Here is a 23,155-nt window from a genome sequence, read left to right on the forward strand (position 1 = left end):
TCCATGGATATTTGCCATTATTGTGTAGCAAGTATGAGTCTTAATCCTTAATTCTAGGACCTTACAATATGGAGGATAAAGACAAATGTTCAAAAGCTCTTGAATATCCCCAGAATTTACAATATAAATATAAACTTGAAGAGCTTGGATGGTTGGTTGTGGTCTTTTGAGACCTCCCCTCTTCTAAGGTGCGTCTAGTAGAGCACCAAGATTAGTTACTGTGCTGATTTTTATTTATTTGTTTATTTATTAAAGATTTCTGTCTCTTCCCCGCCACCACCTCCCATTTCCCTCCACCTCCCCCAATCAATTCCCCCTCCCTCATCAGCCCAAAGAGCAATCAGGGTTCCCTGCCCTGTGGGAAGTCCAAGGACCACCCACCTCCATCCAGGTCTAGAAAGGTGAGCATCCAAACTGCCTAGGCTCCCACAAAGCCAGTACGTGCAGTAGGATCAAAACCCCATTGCCATTGTTCTTGAGTTCTCAGTAGTCCTCATTGTCCGCTATGTTCAGCGAGACCGGACTATGCTGATTTTTTATCTGAGGACAGTGAGACATCCAAGCCAATCCAACATGGATCCCAGGAGACAAACATGAAAAGTTCAGGACTCTGAATAAGACACTTCACAATAAACAAAATCACCCGGCTGTTACCATCAAAGTCGAATTTTAAGGTTTTTAGATTTTCAGTTATTTACTTTTCCGAGAGTAGATGTGAGCCAGCTGCTGTTGGTTTCCCAACTAAAAGCAAATGAAGGAGGTTCAAGTAAGAGGTCATGTGTGCTTTAGGCTGTGGAGCTCAGTGGGCTGGGTACACAGCACCCCACACAAGGCCTAGATGAGTCTATCATAAACCCCAGCTGCCAGATAGGGAGCTGCAGAATTCTGTGATTACCTTACTGGGTTTACGTCTTGTTATGGTCCCATAATTCCTAACTATGACCTTATTTCTCTCTTTTGGACTTTGTGCCATTGTATATTGGAGATGTGTAACTATTTTTTACATGGTCTGCTAAGAGATTAGCTGAACTTCAGTAGAGACACTGTGCTTAGGCTTTTGAACACTACTGGAACTTTGGGTACTGTATGAAATGTAATAAATAGATTTTTACACTAGAAAATGAACTGGACTAGAGGTGGCTAATCATGATTTGAAAGTGAAGTATGGCTGACATGTTGACAGAACTGGCTTGAGATTGTTAGTCTGCGCTGTAGTGATATTTCGTTTGTGTTTTAACAAATAAAACTTGCCTGAAGATCAGAGTGCAGGACTAAACCACTAGAGAACAGGGAGTGGTGGCACAGACCTTTACTCCCAGAACTGAGGAGACAGAGGCAGAAGGCAGAGGGATCTCTGTTAGTTCAAAGCCACCCTGGGCTACATGAGACTGAATTTGTCTAATAGAGAAACAGAGCTCACACACAGGTGATCCCAGCAGTTGGAATTCCATGCCTTTAACTCCAGTGCTAGGGAGATGGATATAGGAGTAATATGGCTGGGCAGAGAGGGGAATATAAGGCGGGGGGAGACAGCAGCTCAGTGTAGTCTGAGGAACAGGGAAGTATGAAGTAGTCTGAGGATGCAGTCTGAGGACTCAGTCTAAGGACGCAGTCTGAGCACAGGATCGCCCCTTTGGTCTGAGCATTGGTAGAGATAATCACTCTCTAGTGGCTGGCTACTTTTCTTCTCTGATCTTCAGCTTTAACCGCTATATCTGACTCTGGGTTTTTATTACTAATACGAATTAGAATTTGTGCTACACTGCACTGTCAACTAGATTTTGGGCTACCTAAGGGACACAACTCTAATCATGGCTGTGAGGTTGTTTCCAGAGAGGTATAGCTAGAGAGGGGAAAACCTAGGATGAATGTGGATGGCCTAGGGTCCTGGGATGAATAAAAATGACAAGAAGAAAGCGAGCCGAGCATCATCATCTCTCTGTGCTTGCTGACACAATATGAGCAGATGCCTAGCACTCCTGACACCCTGCCTTCCCCACCATGATCTACTGCACCCTAATCTATGAGTCAAAAAAAAAAAAACCCTGCCCTTCTTAAGTGGCTTTTGTCGCATATTTTTTTCTACAGCACCCAAGAAATGTGTCTAATTGTTATGGAATAATCCTCTTGTGCAGTGTGAAGAGAAGGCTGAATGGTCAGAGGTAGGCAGGAAGAGGTTAGGCGGGACTTCTGGGCAGAGAAAGAAAATGAGGAAATGAATTCAAGCACAAGAGAATGCCAAAGGACACAGAGAGGAGACAGGAGGTGCAAGATAAAAGAGAGATAAAAAGTCATAAAAAAAAACAAAGGTAATACAAATGGGTTAATTTAGGTTAAAAGAGCTAGCCAGACAAGTCTAAGCAATAGGTCAAGCTTTCATAATTAATAATGTCTCCATGTTGTTATTTGTGACTTGGCAGTCCAAATAAAGATGTTTCTACACCTAATATACAGTCAAAATCTCTGCATGTTCTGCTCAATATTCCTGTGAACACAAACTTGCTCTTTTTGAAGGCACATTTTAAAGAAAGTCATACAACTACATAAGCATAGTAAAAGACATATCTCGAAATTATAGAATCATTTTCTCTTCCTACCCTAGCTCATCTTTCTTTTCCTTCTGCTGATTCCATCGGGGCCTCACTATGTAGCCTAGCTGGCCTCCTGGTATTATCAATGGCAAATACAGTAATTTACATTTAGAATGTCTCATTCATTTTCCATTGTTAGTTGCTATGCCTTGCACTATCATTTAGTAAGTATCATTCTTGCAGCTTCCTAACTAATAGCTCCTGTCACTGTCAGATGGCTGCTGCTGACCACAAACATTTGCTTTCAACTCAGATGGGCTTTCTCAAGCAACAGTCTGTGTGTGTGTGTGTGTGTGTGTGTGTGTGTGTGTGTATAAAGAACAATTACCCCCTTGAATGTTAAATGCAGCTATGTAGCTACAAGGTGATTCCATTTATTGAGAGGTTTTTTTTTTAACATGCCTTTCTTTTTCTAGTGGTGATATCATTTTGTTTACTTTTATTTTTAAGCAATTACTTTTTATTTTCATTTCATAGATCTTTATTCATCTCTTTAATCATCCACACCTCATCTAACTTGATGAATAAAGTTTAAGTTCGCAAAACCCCCTTTGAACACCTGCTTTAAAATAACAAAAATATTTTAAAAACATATAGAGCTATTATATAATATCTCATTGTAGCCCCAATTTTACAGCATTTAAATATCAAAAGGGTGTTTCTGAATGAGGTGTACTTCATTGGTAATTTTGTGTGTAGTTCCTGTGTCTCATAAGTCTTTCAGGTTCATGAAAATTCTTGAAAAGATGGCTGATGTAGGGTAATTCTTCTGTACACTGTGAATATTTATTATTCTCATTGGTTAATAAAGAACTGACTGGCTGGTAGCCAGGCAGAAAGTATAGGCAGGACAACCAAACTGATGCTGAGTCAGAGGAGACTCCTGAAGATACATAATAAGCAGGATCTGTAGAAAATGAGGTAACAAGCCACACTGCAAAGCATAGATAAGAAATAAGGGTTAAGTAAGAGTTAGATAGTAACAAGCCTGAGCTATCAGCTGAGCATTTACAATTAATATTAATTTACTGAATAGTCATTTGGGAGCACTACAGTTATAGTCAAACCCCGCCTACGAATAGCATTTCAACGTGGGGCCAGAATTTCCACATAAGACCTGACAACATTTTTAAAAGGATTCAAACAGACAAAAGCAGAGGCAAGCGCAGTTTCACAGTAACTGCCTTTTCTTTTTAGGATCTATTTGCTAAGAGGCAAGCAGAGGTGCGGCTCCTTAAGAAGTGGCTTCCTGACTCAGTGCCAGTGGCAAAACACCATGCTGCTCTTTTAAGAGGACCTGCTACCAAACACATAAATGGGCTTTGGGGGCAGCAGGTGATGCACTGCTCAGTGGCAGCATGGATCCAAAAATTCCCCGCATTGGGGCAGCAAACATGGTTCTCAAGCCTGTACCTCTGCCATAAAGCTAGGCTTTCAGGGAACCAAGTTGGGTGGAGGCAGCCACCAAAGGAGAGGCTTTGGTCAGACCTACTCTACATCACAGTTTAAAGACTCATGTGGTCAAAAAAAAAATTACTGATACACAATAAAGAGAAATTCAGACACAAACTCTTACTGGATTGTAGTGTGTTTTAAAATATACATAAACTTAAGAGAGAAAAGAAAAGGTATAGAGAGTGTGGGAGACCACAGCAATGGATCAGTTACACCACGATTGAAGACCAGAGAGTTCAGACTTAATCTGCTCCTTCCAGGTTATATGAAAGGTTTGACCCTGGGTGTGGTTACTGCCAGGATGTTTTGACATAGGGTGTGGTTACTTGATGCTTTGGGTATTAAGATAGGTAACTGCTTTGTCTATTCATTGTATCTTAGTAAAGAAGCCTTTGGCCTTCCCCCCTCCTCTTTGGATTGGGGTAGATAAAGCCCATGAGAAATGAACACGGGGTAGAATCACAGGATTTGCTAGATGCCCTCCCAACTCTATTCTGTGTCTCTGGCTTTTCTTTTGTATTTTTGGTTTTTCGCTCTGCCATTTCTTAATCTTCACACTGCCCTCCAAGCACAGAAGGTGGGACTCAGCTGATCTTGTCACCTGGATGCAGGGTATGGCAAATGGCACCCAAGGACAGATGGCACTTCGGACATGGGACTTGGATGTGGAAGTAAACTGATGAACGGTCACACAAGAATAAAGACACCACAGGTGTAGAAGTGAAAAGTGAGCACTTGGAAAGTAGTAAATGGGGGGAAATGATGAGTTTTTATTGGGAGTAAATTGAAAATAAAGTTTATAGATACGGGACAAGGAAATCATATTCTACTGTCTGTAAATTTACTTGGGTATATTTTGAAACCCTGAAGAACCGGGGTACAGCATCAACAAGCACAGAAATTCTTAGAGTTTGTAAACAATTTAAACTTTCCGCTCCCTCCCCACACTCGTGGCACAGCTGCCACTGTTTTCGAACTGCTCCAGGATTGGGGAAGTGAGAGTCCCATCTCACCCACACCCTCAGCCTGACCTACAGGGGCTGTGGTCTCAGAGCCACTACCACTACTGAGCAAGCAAGGGAGCGGGTGAGGGAGTGAAAGAAGTGTGGGACGCAAGGCCCTGGGATGGTTGCAGGCAGACAACAGTGACTGTATCCTCAGGAAGCTGCCTGCCTAGCTAGCAGTCTGTAAAATTCAAATACTGTCAGCTAATGGGAGCCTCGAAACTTGGATTAGAAAAGATGGCTTACAAACTTTGATTTTCAGAAATTATTGGGAGATATTCAACAGCTACAACCCTATTTGAAATTCCCTATGGGAGACCTTGAGCCCCTCAGTGAGATTTTTAGGGGGAGTAGTGATCCCAGTTTCTCTAGACATCTTGCAGATGTTGCTCTATAGGTGCTGGCTCGGGTGGAATATGCAATACAAAATCAGCAGATACATTATATTAATTATGATCAACCTTGGCAAGCATATATTTTGCCTCTAAGACTTACTCCTATGGCAGTATTATGGTAAAAAAATAGTCTTCTTTTCATGGCTACATCTTCCTGTTTTGCCAGTCAATGTATTAAACCCTTATTTTGAAGCAGTAGCTTGTATAGTACAGAAAATCCAGAAGGAATCTAGGCGATGTTTTGGTAGACAACTTAATGTGATTAATGTTCCTTACACTAAGCAAAAGTTGATTAGCTATTCCAAAGTAATGATTCTTGGGCAATTCTGTTTTCTTAAATTTTAGGTTAAATTAATAATCATTTTTCAGCTGATCAATTGTTGCAATTTGCACAAGCACAGTTCTTTATTCTTCCTAAAATTGTAATAAAAAATTTCTTAAAGGATGCTATGTTAATTTTTACGGATGGTTCTTCTAATGGAAGAGCAGCATATGTCGTTGATGGTGAAGGATATGTAGTGCAAACAGATCAGCCTCAGCTCCAATAGTTGAGCTGTGAACTGTTGCTGTGGTAGTCCAGCTTTTTGCAAATAATGGATTTAATTTATATACTGACAGTCGTTACATTTTTAGGGCTCTTCAGGTCTTAGAAACTGCCCCCTGCATTGGAATTAGTAATAGTCGAGTTAGAAAACTGCTCCAGGAAATTCCAAATGCCATTCATCAAAGAAAATTGCCATGCTTTGTGGGTCATATTAGGACACATTCAAATCTTCCTGGTCCTTTGGCTGAAGGTAGTGATTTAACTGATAGATTTACTCAATTGATTGCTTTATCTCAGGTTGAGCTTGCTCAGTGATCACATGCTTTACATCATCAAAATAATAAAAGTTTAAGAAGACAATTGAATTCAACAAGGAAACTGATCATCAGATCAGTTAAACAATGTGATATATGCACACAGAATTTGCCTGTAAATCTGGGAGTAAATCACTGAGGCCTGTTTCCTAATCATTTATGGCAAATGTATGTTACTCACATTGCAGAATTTGGTAAATTAAGATATGTGCATGTGGCAATCAATACATACTCAAGTTTCTTAATGGCCATTGCACAAACTGGAAAAACTACTAAGCATTGATAACTCATTGTTTAAACTGTTTTTCCTATATGGGAATTAATAAAATTATAAAAATGGATAATGGATCCAGACATATTAGTAAAGAATTTCAGCAATTGTGTTCCCAGTAGAATATTGAACATAAAACAGGCATTTCTTATAATCCTCAAGGACAAGATATTGTGGTTCAGATGAAAAGGAAAATTCCAGTGGGTTTGAGGCTTCTAACTTTCTAACTACTTGAGAGACAAAAGAGTAAACAATGTGTTAATGATATTCCATTTATAATGCTGACAAAAATAATAGGAATCACTTATACTGCAATAGACTTGGCGGTATACAATACTGCCTCCTTTTGTAAATGCTACATTTTCATGAAAGCTAATGAATATAAATATGAATTCTTTTTCAAATCTAAGTTCAATGTCCAGACCCCTAGAATTGAAAACACCAGCAACTGGAATGGGGCATAGACTCCTCCTCCACATCCAAAGTACTTTGGTAAGAGTGGTCAAGAACTCAGTAGAGATAGCCAAGAAATAAAAGCAAACCTATTGATATTTTGATTTCTTCCTTTAAAAATGTCATGATGCAATATCAAATGCTATTTTCTTTGGTTATCTTTTATAAATGTCTTCCCTTTTGCTAAATAGGATTTTGATCTAACTCTTCTGAGACAATTGGCCCAGGAAGCAGACTGATTCAGCAAAGAGAAACAGGTTGAAGGATGAGAGATTAGTTTAATTCTTTCTGTCTGGAGAAAGAAAAGGAATTGTTAGCATGTTGAAATTCTTGCTAGAGTGATTTCAGCAGGATGAAAACAAGTCTATACCCCGAGGCTCTTAAAATCTGAGGAGAACAGATAGGTTACACTTTTACACACGTCTCAGTGATTTGCACAATGTACTTGGTATTAAGCACTCAGCCTTTCTGACTCCTCTAAATTGGACATAATAACATTTATCCATCACACAAGAGTCATATATGAGCTAAGTACATACTATTAAATGGCATGAGGAAAACAGAAAGTTTTCCTTGATTAAGTATTATGACTGCTTTTCGACTAAATAAGCTTGAGAAATTTCAGCCCCTATGACACATTATAAATTCCTTATAATATTATAAATAGAGAAACCATAGGGATACTCTAATCCAATTCAAGGGTTGAGCCAGTAGATTGATAATAGAAGGTCCTGAACAAAATTTAATGAGACAACCCATCTTCTCTGCTCACTTTGGAAATTTTTCTTTTTTAGGCCTTGAGCAATGGAATTAACTTTGTTTTTTAAGTGAATTAACTATAGAACTATTTTTCCTTATACATATTCTCATTACATGGGTTTCAAATTGGATTAAAAATAACCCTAGATTGTGAAGGTGGTTCTTGGAAATAAATTGTTATGTAATTCTGGCAATATTCATTACCAGAAAATATGAACAGGATTAATTTATAACAGACCTCATGCTCACTCCAAAATGATATCAGCCTCCATCCCTGAAATGGTTTAAGATGGCTTAAGAATTTCAATTGTTGATTTTTAGTGATGAGAAGGCTTAAAAATCATGTAGTTGATTAAAATTTTTTTCTTCAAGACTTCATTTTCTTTCTTCCCATTTGTATTCAAACCTTCATTCATTTGACTAATATTTATTAAAAAATTACTATTGGTCAGAAGTACAACAGCAACTGCATACAAAACAATGGAAAGATGAGAGAGGAAGAAGGAAGAGGAAGAGAAGGAGGAAGAGAAAGAAGAAGAACAAGAAGAAGAACAACAAGAAGAAGAAGAACAAGAACAAGAAGGGAAGAAGGAGAAGAAGGAAGAAGAAGAAGAGGAGGAGGAGGAAGAAGAAGAAGAGGAAGAGGAGGAGGAGGAAGAAGAGGAAGAAATTTCTCTCCAATGGTGATCAAAGGTGATTCAGGCACTCAGCAAATAACCACTTTGGCCAATAGAGAGAATTAAAACTAATGTAAATGCCGCTGTGGAAAGCACAGGACTTGTGACAGAACGGCTGACAGACCCAGTTTAGGCTAAGGATGAAGAGAGACTTCTGTATGGACATGACCCCCCTCCCAGGTGACAGCCAATGGAAAGGCAGCCATGAGTCAGAGAAGATACAAAGGTTAAGAGGCAATATTTATCTGTGTATTACTTCCTGATTCAGAAAAGATTGTGACAGTAAATATGTATTGTTTCAGCTTGGATTTTCCAGGGAGAAAAAGATACTGAGACAGGATTGCTTCCAAGGGAGCATCCTTGTGAACAATATCTGAAGAAAGCAGAATGAAGAATGCAGATTTAATGGGCAGGGCTGCAAAAAAAATTGTATAATAGCAACACAGACCCCAAACCAGCTTTGATTGACTGTCTGTGAGCATTAGGGGTAACATTGACTGTTAGAAGAATCTCCTGGTGGACCAGAATGGTGGGACCTTTATAAGCCCTCTCTTTCATATCAGTTGAGGATGTAAACACTTTGGAAGATGTGTCCAGACATTCTGATGGTTGAAGGTGTTCTAAGAAAACAAATCCTTCCTTGAAGTGGGTCTGAGCGGCACATCATCATACCCACCACAATACTCAATTTTATAGAAGGCTTTTACAAGTAAGCAGGAAATAAACCAATAATACAATAGAAGACAAAAGGAGAGAATTTGCACATTAGAAAAATCACAGATTATCAACAAATAAATACTAAATTTGTTCAAACATTGTTGGGAGAAATGTCTTTTGTGGTTTAGTTTCATCGTTTATGTATTGCCTTGGCAACAGCATTTCTGTTCGTTGTACAATAGTTGATGACAGTCTCTCTGGATATGACATACTTCTTTAAGATGGTTCATTAGAATATATTGTAACCAGGGGGAATTCCCACAATGTGTGTGGGCGGAATATAATACTATTAATTGATAAATACATGTGACTAAGTAAATTGGAAAGCAACCAAAATTCTTTTACCTTTTACAAGTGTTGATCAGAAATGCATCTCAAATTATATATAAATATATATATATATATATGTATCTATATACACATCTATGTATATATATATATATATATACACACACAGTAGGTGACCTTTAAGGTTTGATGAGAAATGGTTTGGGACTATCAGTTGTCTCTAGTGATCATCTTAGAAGAGTTGGAATCAGCTAGAACATTGGTACAATGAACACATATAAAAGTTCTGACCTACTTCTAACGTACATGCTTACAAAATATGACTACCATTTATACCATAAGGTATGTGAAACATTTATTGTATATCATCTTAGGTTTTCATTTTCTCCTTAAAACTTTTGCATGAAAATTTACTCCAACTGTAAATTGTATTAATTTTCTAGAACTCGTCATTGCGCAGACCTTTCCAGGCTAAATTTAAAGAGGAAAGAGGTGACAGAACTGATTTTTTTTTTTGTAAGCTTTAGAAATCAATCGCTGGTCCTTGGCTGCAATTATTATACTTTTCTAATCACTGCTGTTGACTAATTCCTGTAAAAATTTAGCTTTCCCCATGCTTTAAATGATGCTTGATTCTCCCTCCTCCCCAGACACTGGATAATGGAGAAGACGATAACTCAGTTTTGTTTTCATATGAACATCACACAAGCATGTGTGCCTTTGTTGAAATAGTGACACGGTTATCTCAGTCATCCTCATTCTGCTCAGAACATTTTATCTAGTCTTTTCCTGGAAATGTCTCCCAGGCTGGGTTGTCAGTTACCTCAAGAGTTTCTGAAGCAGGAAGCAGTTTCTGGTTCAGCAGTTGAGAGCACCTGTTTCATGTGCAGAGGACTGAATTCAATTCCCAGCATCCTTGTCAGGCAGCTCACAACTGCTTGCAGCTCCAGCTCCAGGGAACTCAGTGACCACTCTTGGCTTCCATAGGCACTGCACTCATATGCACAAACCTATTTATAGACACACACTGAAAAATAGAAATAAAATCTTAAAAAAAAGAATTTTTATAAATGCTTACAGGCAGCATACAGGAGCAGAACATTAGGCCTGTTTTGTGATCCAGGCAACATAGTATCTGACCTGTCAATATTAGCTCCTAGTAAGCATCACATAAACATATATTAAATAAGCAAAAGAGTGGTTGAGTTAATGTCTTCAGGTTTCAATTTCTTTCTTTGTAATAAACTAATAACACATGAAGAATAAAGGAGTTGAGAGGCTTTAAATTTCTTGGAAAACTTGAAATTGTAAGCATTTATGAATTTTTTAAAGATTTTCTCTTTTAATAATATTTGTATTTATTATTTGGAAATTTTATATACTATATACAAACATACATAGTTTTTATGTTATACAAAATATATGCAACTTTTATTTGTATCTTACATACATACACATACGTATATATATATATATATGTGTGTGTATACACACACACTTATATGTGTGTGTAGATTTTGGAGCATAGCCCTGGCTATCCTGGAAATCACTCTGCAAACCAGCATAGCCTTGAACTCATTGAGATCTGCCTACTATTGCTAAGATTAAAAGTGTGCACCAGTATTACCCAACTTATACAATATATTTTCAACATATTCATCCCAGTATGTTTCCTAACTCCTCCCAGATCCACTCCCATCTCCATGACCCCCCTCACCAAATTAGTGTCCTTAAAAAAAAAAACCCATCCAAAAAAATGAGCCATCAACTCCAGCTAGTAGTAAATGAAATTTAAAGAATAAATTATATCTGGGCGGTGGTAGCACATGTCTTTAATCCCAGCACTTGAGAGGCAGAGGCACACAGATCTCTGTGAGTTCTAGGCCAGCCTGGTCTACAAGAGATAGTTCCAGGACAGGTTCCAAAGCTACAAAGACACCCTATTCCCCCCAAAATCCAAAAAATAAACAAACAAATAATAAAAAAAAGTGTGCCACTAACCCAGCCAGCAATAGGGCCTTACTATCAAGTTCTTGTGGGCAACCAAGAACAATGACCATAGCCTGTATTTGTTTTGGGGGTATCTGGGGCAGCCCTGACCAACAACTCAGAAAGTATCCCACACCTAGCACTAAGATTTTTATATGCCAAACTATGTAGCGCCTATGTAAAGCAGTGCCCATGCTTGGCTTGTTAGGGTACCGTTTTTGTGAGCGCTGGCCCTCAGCCACATGGAAATACTGCAGTGGAAAGCAATGAGAACAAGATGCCTGGAAGGTCCCAACCTACTTCAGTGCTACTCTGTGCAGCTTCAGCCATCAACCCTGAGATCTGAAAGCAGGAGCACATGATGAAGGGTGGCGGTGGTGGCGTTACAGTGGACCTTATTGGAAAGGGGCTCCACACCTCTAAAGGTAAGCACAGTGTTGTAGTGGCGTAGTAGATGGCCAGCTTAAGAGCATGCTAGCAAGCACAGCAAATAGTTTGTGATAAATGTGCAATGTGCTATAACATTTATTATAATTACTAAACACATTATCTGAACATCACATAACCATATGACTAATTCATAAACTCACGACGGCAGGGCATAATCTACTGACACTCATTTTGAACCCATGTATTATGCAACATACCAACAGACCTTTCTTGGCTGCACATGATTTGAACAAGCCAGTAAAATATTGGGACTTTTGGTTTTCTGAGAACTTCGAATCAAAATCTCCTTTGTAATCTTCAGCCCTTTCATCATGTAATGAGAGTTATGCTTAAGTTAATAACACCAATACCTCCATGTCCCCATCTCAGAGAGTAAATTATATATCTGAAATAAAATAGGTCAATCACGTAAGACACATCTCACATATATAAACTTTAAAAATAAATGTTCCTTTTTCTTTTTTAAAAATTATGGGGAAGAGCCAGTGAGACGACTCAGTGGGTGGCATCACTTGCTGCCAGATGTGATACCCTGAAACCAATATGGCAGAAGGAAAAAATGAACTCTGGCAAATTTTCCTCAGACTTCTTCATGAATAGTGCACATGAGAAATATGGAGAAAAGAATTTTAATTTATAAGCTCCTATGTGCCAAACCATCAAAGAAGAGAGCAATTAAAAAGCCTTTACGTTATCAGACTGTACACATGCCCCATTCATCTCTTAGGACAGCAGTGGGAGTGACCGATCATAGACAGCCTTTATATCACATCATCTCCTGAGAAGAAATGTGTCACTCTGGTTGCCCTTTCAAGGTAAACAAAGAAAACAGAATTCTCATTGGGTCATGTCACTGGTGACCCAAGACCCAGTTTCTCACTGCGAGATGGGTAGGGCTTTCTTCTGAAAGTGGAGTTGCCATAGATACAGCTCTGTTTATAGAATCTCTAGCAAGGCTTTAAGTAGCTAAGACTGTGTGCTATCAGTTTCTGTATTTAGAGTTATACCAGCCCTATAGGATTAGGCAGTAGGCTAATCTCTTTTCCCCCCGAGCATCTCAAAACAGCAACAGAGGTAAGGAAGACTTGAGTCCAGGGTTACATGAAGCCATGTTCCACCCATCACAGAAGGAAGAGATCTGAGAAAGTCTTAAGGGCATCGGAGTGCTTGGTTTCAGTTATTAAAATCCCAGGAGCCAGACAGATGTGGCGGTGCTCACCTCTAATCTCAGCACTTGGGAGGCAGAGGCAGGTGAATCTTATGAGGTCTAGGACCGCCAAGGCTACATAGGGAAACCCTGTCTTAAATAAATAAAAGTGAATTAAATCTTTTTTTTTTCAGTATCTTTTTTTGTATTGCAAAAAGAAGAAAAGAAAAAAACATAAACAAAAAACAAGTTTCCACCTCCTCCCAGCCTCCCATTTCCCTTCCCCTCCTCCCACCCTTCTCCCCCTCCTCCCACCCTTCTCCCCCTCCTCCCACCCTTCTCCCCCTCCTCCCAACCTTCTCCCCGTCCCCCCACTCCTCTCCCCCTCCCTCTCCAGTCCACAGAGCAGTCCGGGTTCCCTGCCCTGTGTTAAGTCCTGGGTCCTCCCCCCTCCGTCCATATCTAGGAAGGTGAACATCCAAACTGGCTAGGCTCCCACAAAGCCAGCACATTAAGTAGGATCAAAACCCCCTGCCATTGTCCTTGGTGTCTCATCAGCCCTCATTGTTCGCCATGTTCAGAGAGTCCGGTTTTATCCCATGCTTTTTCGGTCACAGTCCAGCTGGCCTTGGTGAGCTCCCCGTAGATCAGCTCCACTGTCTCAGTGGGTGGATGCACGCCTCGTGGTCCCGAATTCTTTGCTCATGTTCTCCCTCCTTCTGCTCCTCCTTGGGACCTTGGGAGCTCAGTCCAGTGCTCCTGTGTGGGTCTCTGTCTCTATCTCTATCCATCACCAGATGAAGATTCTATGATGATATGCAAGATATTCGTCAGTATTGCTCTAGGATGGGGTCATTTCAGGTTCCCAATTCTCAGCTGCCCAAGGAACTAACTGGTTACCTCATCTTGGGCACTTGGGAGCCCCTCTAGGGTCAAGTCTCTTGCCCACCCTAAAGTGGCTCCCTTAACTAAGAATTGTGGTTCCGTGCTCCCCTATCCACCTTTCCTTTATCCCAATTCTCCTGTTTCCCCAGGTCCCCCCTCCTTCCCTTCTACCTTTTCTCTCCCCATCTCCCCTTACCCCCATCCCACCCCACCCCCAAGATCCCATTTTCTCCCCGGAAATTTGGTCTACTTCCCTTAGCCAAGAGGATAACTATATGTTTTTCCTTGGGTTCACCTTCTTACTTAGCTTCTTTGGGTTCACCTTCTTACTTAGCTTCTTTGGGTTCACCTATTGTAGACTCCGTGGTCCTTATTTATGGCTAGAAACCAATTATGAGTGAGTACATCCCATATTCATCTTTTTGGGTCTGGGACACCTCACTCAGGATAGTGTTTTCTATTTCCATCCATTTGCATGCAAAATTCGAGAAGTCATTGTTTTTTTACCGCAGCGTAGTACTCTAGCATGTATATATTCCATACTTTCTTCATCCATTCTTCCATTGAAGGGCACCTAGGTTGTTTCCAGGTTCTGGCTATTACAAATAATACTGCTATGAACATAGTTGAACAAATGCTTTTGTCATATGATAGGGCATCTCTTGGGTATATTCCCAAGAGTGGTATTGCTGGGTCCAGGGGTAAGTTGATCCCGAATTTCCTGAGAAACCGAAACACTGACTTCCACAGTGGTTGCACAAGATTGCATTCCCACCAGCAATGGATGAGGGTACCCCTTCCTCCACAGCCTCTCCAGCAAAGGTTATCCTTGGTGTTTTTGACTTTAGCCATTCTGACAGGTGTAAGATGATATCTCAAAGTTGTTTTGATTTGCATTTCCCTGATTGCTAAGGAAGTTGAGCACGACCTCAAGTGTCTTTTGGCCATTTGAACTTCTTCTGTTGAGAATTCTCTGTTCAGTTCAGTGCCCCATTTTTTAATTGGGTTAATTAGCATTTTAAAGTCTAGTTTCTTGAGTTCTCTATATATTTTGGAGATCAGACCTTTGTCTGTTGCGGGGTTGGTGAAGATCTTCTCCCAGTCAGTAGGTTGCCTTTGTGTCTTAGTGACCATGTCCTTTGCTTTACAAAAGTTTCTCAGTTTAAGTAGGTCCCATTTATTCAATGTTGCCCTTAATGTCTGTGCTTCTGGGGTTATACATAGGAAGCGATCTCCTGTGCCCATCTGTTGTAGGGTATTTCCCACTTTCTCTTCTATCAGGTTCAGTGTGTTCGGGCTGATATTGAGGTCTTTAATCCATTTGGACTTGAGTTTTGTGCACGGTGAGAGATATGGGTCTATTTTCATTCTTCTACAGGTTGACATCAGTTGTGCCAGCACCATTTGTTGAAGATGCTTTCTTTCTTCCATTGTATACTTTTAGCTCCTTTATCGAAAATGAGGTGTTCATAGGTTTGTGGGATAAAATCCGGGTCTTCTATACGATTCCATTGGTCGACTTCTCTATTTTTATGCCAGTACCACACTGTTTTCATTACTGTAGCTCTGTAATAGAGTTTGAAGTCAGGGATGGTAATGCCTCCAGAAGATCCTTTATTGTATAGGATTGTTTTGGCTATCCTGGGTTTTTTGTTTTTCCATATAAAGTTGATTATTGTCCTCTCAAGATCTGTGAAGAATTTTGATGGGATCTTGATGGGGATTGCATTGAATCTATAAATTGCCTTAGGTAGAATTGCCATTTTTACTATGTTGATCCTCCCAATCCAAGAGCAAGGGAGGTCCATCCATTTTTTGGTATCCTCTTCAATTTCTTTCTTCAATGCCTTAAAGTTCTTGTCAAATAGATCTTTCATTTCCTTGGTTAGATTTACCCCAAGATATTTTATGCTGTTTGTGGCTATCGTGAATGGTGAAGCTTCTCTGATTTCCCTCTCTGCTTCCATATCCTTTGTGTATAAGAGGGCGACTGATTTTTTGGAGTTGATCTTGTATCCTGCCACATTACTAAAGCTGTTTATCAGCTGTAAAAGTTCTTTGGTGGAGTTTTGGGGGTCACTTATGTACACTATCATATCATCTGCAAATAACGAAAGTTTAACTTCTTCCTTTCCAATTCGAATCCCCTTGATCCCATTATGTTGTCTTATTACTATTGCTAGAACTTCAAGCACTATATTGAAGAGGTATGGCGAGAGTGGACAGCCTTGCCGTGTTCCTGAGTTAAGTGGGATGGCTTTGAGTTTCTCTCCGTTTAATTTGATGTTAGCTGTCGGCTTGCTGTATATAGCTTTTATTATATTTAGGTATGACCCTTGTATCCCTAATCTCTCCAAGACTTTTAACATAAATGGATGTTGAATTTTGTCAAATGCTTTTTCAGTATCTAATGAAATGATCATATGGTTTTTTTCTTTCAGTTTATTTATATGCTGGATTACATTGATAGATTTTCGTATGTTGAACCAGCCCTGCATCTGAGGAATGAAGCCTACTTGATCATAATGGATAATTTTTCGGATGTGTTCTTGGATTCGATTTGCCAGTATTTTGTTGAGGATTTTTGCGTCGATATTCATGAGTGAGATTGGCCTGTAGTTCTCTTTCCTGGTTGAGTCTTTGAGTGGTTTTGGTATCAGAGTAATTGTGGCTTCAAAAAAGGAATTTGGTAATGACCCTTCTGTTTCTATATAGTGGAATACATTAAGGAGTATAGGTATTAGGTCTTCTTGGAAGTTCTGGTAGAATTCTGCATTGAAACCATCTGGTCCTGGGCTTTTTTTGGTAGGGAGGTTTTTGATAACAGCTTCTAATTCTTCGCGACTGACAGGTCTGTTTAGATTGTTCACCTGGTCCTGGTTTAGTTTTGGTAAATGGTATTTATCTAAAAAAGCATCCATTTCTTTTACATTTTCCAGTTTTGTGGCATACAGGCTTTTGTAGTAAGCTCTAATGACTCTCTGAATTTCCTCTGTGTCTGTGGTTATGTCCCCCTTTTCATTTCTGATCTTATTAATTTGCGTGTTCTCTCTCTGTCGTTTGATTAGTTTGGATAGGGGTTTATCAATCTTGTTGATTTTCTCCAGGAACCAGCTTTTTGTTTCATTGATTCTTTGGATTGTTTTCTGTGTTTCTATTTTGTTGATTTCAGCCCTCAGTTTGATTATTTCCAGTCTTCTACTCCTCCTAGGTGAGTCTGCTTCTTTTTTTTCTAGAGCTTTCAAGTGCCCTGTTAAGTCTCCAAAATATGCTTTCTCTGTTTTCTTTAGGTGGGCACTTAGTGCTATGAACTTTCCTCTCAGGACTGCTTTCATAGTGTCCCATAAGTTCGAGTGTGTTGTTTCTTTATTTTCATTGAATTCAAGGAAGACTTTAATTTCTTTCTTTATTTCTTCCTTAATCCAGGTATGGTTCAGTAGTTGACTGTTCAGTTTCCATGAGTTTGTAGGCTTTCTGGGGGTAGCATTGTTGTTGAATTCTAACTTTAATCCATGGTGATCTGATAAGACACAGGTGGTTACTAATATTTTTTTGTAACTGTGTAAGTTAGCTTTGTTACCAAGTATGTGGTCAATTTTCGAGAAGGTTCCATGAGCTGCAGAGAAGAAGGTATATTCTTTCCTCTTTGGGTGGAATAATCTATAGATGTCTGTTAAGTCCATTTGCCTCATTACCTCCATTAATTCTCTAATTTCTCTGTTAGGTTTCTGTCTGATTGACCTGTCCATTGTTGAGAGAGGAGTGTTGAAGTCTCCTACTATTAGTGTGTGCGGTTTGATGGCTGCCTTGAGTTTTAGTAATGTTTCTTTTACGTACGTGGGTGCTTTTATATTAGGGGCATAGATATTCAGGATTGAGACTTCTTCCTGATGAATTGTTCCTGTTATGAGTATAAAATGTCCCTCTCCATCTCTTCTGATTGATTTAAGTTTGAAGTCAACTTTGTTAGAAATTAGTATGGCCACACCTGCTTGTTTCTTAGGTCCATTTGCTTGATAAGCCTTTTCCCAGCCCTTTACTCTGAGTAGGTGCCTGTCTTTGTGGTTGAGGTGTGTTTCTTGTAGACAGCAGAATGTTGGATCCTGTTTTCTTATCCAATCCCTTAGCCTGTGCCTTTTTATAGGTGAGTTGAGCCCATTGATATTAAGTGATATTAATGACCAGTGGTTGTTAACTCCGGTCACTTTTTTAGTAGTAGGGTTTGTGTGTTTTCCTTCTTTGATTTGCGCTAGTGAAGAGTCTCTAGATGTCTGAGTTATTGTGGTCATTGTTGGACTCCTTGGTTAGTGATTTTCCTTCTATTATTTTCTGTAAGGCTGGATTTGTGGCTACGTATTGTTTAAATTTGTTTTTATCCTGGAAAATTTTGTTTTCTCCATTTATAGTGAATGAAAGTTTGGCTGGATATAGTAGTCTGGGCTTGCATCCGTGGTCTCTTAGTTTTTGGAGTACATCTATCCAGGACCTTCTGGCTTTCATGGTTTCCATAGAGAAGTCAGGTGTAAGTCTGATAGGTTTACCTTTATAAGTAACTTGGCCTTTTTCCTTTGCAGCTCTTAATATTCTTTCTTTATTCTGTATATTTTGTGTTTTGATTATTATATGGTGAGGGGATGTTTTCTTTTGATCCAGCCTATTTGGTGTTCTGTATGCTTCTTGAACCTTCATATGTACATCTGTCTTCAGGTTGGGAAAGTTTTCTTCTATAATTTTATTAAGTATATTTTCTGTACCGTTGAGCTGCACTTCTTCTCCTTCTTCTACTCCTATTATTCTTAGGTTTGGTCTTTTTATTGTGTCCCATATTTCCTGAATGTTTTGTGATGAGAGTTTGTTGGACTTGCTGTTTTCTTTGATCAGAGCGTTTATTTTCTCTATGTTATCCTCAGAATCTGAGATTCTTTCTTCTATCTCTTGTATTCTGCTGGTTATACTTGATTCTGTAGTCTCTATTCGTTTACCTAGATTTTCCATGTCCAGCCGGCCCTCTGTTTGTGTTTTCTTCTTTGCCTCCATTTCAGTTTTCAAGTCATGAACTGTTTCCTTTATCTGCTTGATTGTTTTTCCTTGGTTTCCTAGGGTATCATTCACTGATTTACTCAATTCCTCAAACTTTCTGTTATACTTCTCATCCATTTCTATAAGGGCGTTTTTTTATATGCTGTTTAAGGGTGTCAATCACTTTCATGAAGTCAGTTTTTTCTACTTCTTCTTGATTAAGGTGTTCATGTCCTCCTGTTGTGGGGTCACTGGCTTCTGGTGGTTTCGTGTTGTTTTTCAGATTGTTGGGAGAATTCCTGCATTGGCGTCTGCCCATCTCTTCCTCCCAATACTCCCCTTTGGATCTTCTTTTACAGGATCAGGTCTTCTTGCCCACTGATGTACCTTCCCAGTGATGTCACTCCCCAGAGATGTTTCTCCACAATGATGTTTCACTCAGTGCCCAGATCGAAACTCTGCTCTGCTTGGTTAGCTCGCGAACAAAGGGCCCACCCTGCTCACTGCGGGCTGGCTATGGGAACAAAGGAGCTACTGGCCACCCCTTTGTCCTCCCGGTTCGGATTCGGTCCCAGCGTCCTAGCGTCATGTAACCCCGAGTCCAGGGTTACATGAAGCCATGTTCCACCCATCACAGAAGGAAGAGATCTGAGAAAGTCTTAAGGGCATCGGAGTGCTTGGTTTCAGTTATTAAAATCCCAGGAGCCAGACAGATGTGGCGGTGCTCACCTCTAATCTCAGCACTTGGGAGGCAGAGGCAGGTGAATCTTATGAGTTCTAGGACCGCCAAGGCTACATAGGGAAACCCTGTCTTAAATAAATAAAAGTGAATTAAATCTTAAAAAAATCCCAGGATCAGCCCTTACCTTGCCTTCCTACCACGAGATCTTGGCCTTGCTCTGGGATTTCTACCCATCCTCCACACACCCACTTTACCCCTTAACCTTACCTGTCTTCCTGCTGCCTGCAATAGAGCCTTCTCATTTCCCAAGAAGCAAATCACTTCCTTTGACTCAAGGCACCCTGAAGGTGCAGACGAGTTGGCTCCAGCTGTTGTCCCCTGCCACACTGAGTACCAGGAATTGCCCCACACATGACTGCTCAATATTGAATCCTAATGCACCTGACGGCAGTCACCCTTCATTCTGGGGTGATCTGCTGAGTTTGGGGGCTTTGTTGTCATTTATTTAGCTTCCTAAAAGCACTGGGCTCATCCCTCACTTCCCTTCCTTCTCTCTTTTCTTCTTAAATGACCTTAGCTTTGGAGAGAAGTTCTTAAGATCCTAACCCTTCCACACTTTAACAACCATTTTTCAAACTAAAGACTAATGGCCAAGCATTTTCTCCCCAGATACCTAAGGAATACACACACACACACACACACACACACACACCCCTAAGGAATGCACTTATACATGCACACACACATGCCTAAATACATATACATATATGCATTATTTTTCTGTTAAGTGAGAAGAAAATGAATAGTTAATACTCTCTCTGGAGCCCAAGTCTTTTCTGGGACAAACTGAGCAAGGATAGAGCAACTCCAAGAAGTTTCTGCCTCTGTCAGATTTAGGTTCTGAGTTCTATTAAGGGTGGATATCAAGTAACACGGGAAAATGTTCCCAAGCAATGGGAAATGACTTAAAGACTAATTTGTGTTCAGACTGTCTCATGAATTCTTCCCAGCCTACTGTCAAGATTCAATTTAATTAAATGTTCTTTCGATCAATCTATTGAAAAAGGAAAGGCATGCATTGTAAAAAAAAAATCAATACTTCCTTCCCATATATTTTTATTCCTTGTCAGAATTAGAAGATATCTGTCATATCTCTCTTTCTACACTGGATGTCTACCAAGATGTTTGGTACTAGTGAGTTTAAGAGCATCTTACAATCTGACTCTGGGCATTAACATATGCTGTATTTGTTTGCTGGTTTTGCTTTTGAAGAGCAAGATAAGGTCTCTATAACAAGCCGTTTTGTAGAGGAAAATCCCTTAGAAACCCACAATACTTTCTCCTTCCTTTACTTGTTTCAATTAGAGCTAATAGCCTCAATCAGCACTTTCAAACCCCTGTCTAGAGTTACTCTTGATAGCGCTGCTTCCTGGTGATTTCAAAAACCATACAGAGTTACAGGAACATAAGCTCAGGGCAAAAAGTCAGGGTATTAACCAGACACTGTACCTTCACAAATGAAAGCAGAGCAACTCTGAGAGACAGAGAAATTAGTATCACATTACCAAGCCCTCCATAACTCACACAAGGTGTTTTACACTTAATCGTTTTTATGCCAATCTCTCTCTCTACTCAGTAGAGAAGGTAGAAGAATGCTTTTCAACTTTCTGATAGTTTACTAAACTGGTGGTGTAGCACGATTAATAAAAACTCAGAGACAGATATCGGAGTTCAACCTGAAGACAGAAAACCAAAGCAGCCAACATCCCACAACAACCCACACGGTAGGTTCTCTTCTGTGATCCATAATTTCACTAGTAGTTGGCTAGAGTTTCAGTACCAGGCATCATTGTCATCTCATTGAATAGATCTCAAATCCAATTAGAGAAGAGTTGGTAACTGTCAAGGTATGCTTGCCACTATTGCTTACTTAGGATTATCGTGCCATCCTGGTCACTGTTGTGGTTCTTAGGCATCATAGCTAGACAGACAGTTGGTTGCTTCCTTCCTGCGGAAGCTTATGTGGCATCTTCTGATACCACGGAAGCTGGGTCTCAATGAAGAGGCATTCAGGTTTCTTCCAGCTCTTCTCATGCTTGGCGTTGGGGTTTTTGTTGGACAATCATTGTCTCTTTGAGGGAACATCGTCAGCATAGATGAGAAAATTTCATTTAAACCACTTATGCATATTTATTCTCAGACTTACATACATTTTAATTTTTAAAAACATAGACAGTTAAAAGTATGATTCCTTATAACTTTTCCAGACATCCTAGTGTTATCTTGCCCTCTAATGTTTTCTAAAACTATTTCTTATTCTTAAAAATGTATAGTATTTTGGTTAGGGTATTATTGCTGTGAAGAGACACCATGACCATGGAAACTCTTATGAAGGAAAGCATTTATCTGAGGGTAGCTTCCTTATGATTTCAGAAGTTTAGTCCATTATCATCATGGCGGGGAGCACAGCACATGCAGGCAAATGTGGTGCTGGAGCTGGGAATCCTGCATCTTGCAGGCAACAGGAAGTCAACTGGGCATAGGAAACCTTAAATCCTGCCCCCACAGCGAGACACTTCCTCCAATAAAACCGTACCCACTCCAACAAAGCCACACCTTCTCATAGTGCCACTACCTGTGATTATGGTGGGCAATTATATTCAAACTGCCACACATGTATTAAAAGTCAGACAATAATTGAAGTGCGTGAAGATTCATATCATAAAACGGTGACCATAAAGAGCTAAATTTTATTAGTTTAAATAAATACACACTATTAATGTATAGACATTTGTCTGTTCAATATGTAAAGCTATACCAGAAAAACTGGTCCCCATACAAAGTGAGACCTATCCATGGCTAATTGGTTTTCAACAAAGTTACAGAAGGGTCCAGTGGGATGAACTATGGTTTTTTTTTTCTTTTAAATGGCATCCATAGCCAACAGATACACATAGAAAAATTAAACCAAATTAGAGTCTTCTTTCAAAAAGTAGAAACTAAGCATCAACCCAAACTTGTAAGACATGGTTGAAGGATACCACAAACATGAATCATTAAATGGGGTGATTCTCAAGTGTGTATCCAGTAAAACATGCCAGTGCATTATCGTGAAAGTGAACAGGCAAGACAGAGACTGGAGACTATATGCACATTGCATGGGTTTGCCGAAGAACTGAATTTTAATAGAGAAATTTGCAAGTTATGAATCAAGAGTGACTACTACCTCTGGAAATATTATTTAAGTATAATGTTATTAAAACTTTAGTAAATATCAAATTAAGATGAGCAAAACAATGTAACAATAGAATAAATATTGAATGCATAAAGCAAATCTCTATTGCTTATATTAAAGAATATTAGTATCTACAGTAAGTATTATGATATTTTCCTCTGGTATATTTTATCAGCTATTAAAGATGTTTAGTAACATTGTAAAATTGCAATTATTTATTTATTATTAATTTATTAACTTACTTATTTATTTACTTCGAAACAGAGACTAACTATGTAAT

Source organism: Microtus oregoni, unplaced genomic scaffold, assembly GCF_018167655.1.
Source record: "Microtus oregoni isolate MIOR12 unplaced genomic scaffold, Mior012 000000F_ref0000247, whole genome shotgun sequence".
NCBI classification, from domain to species: domain Eukaryota; kingdom Metazoa; phylum Chordata; class Mammalia; order Rodentia; family Cricetidae; genus Microtus; species Microtus oregoni.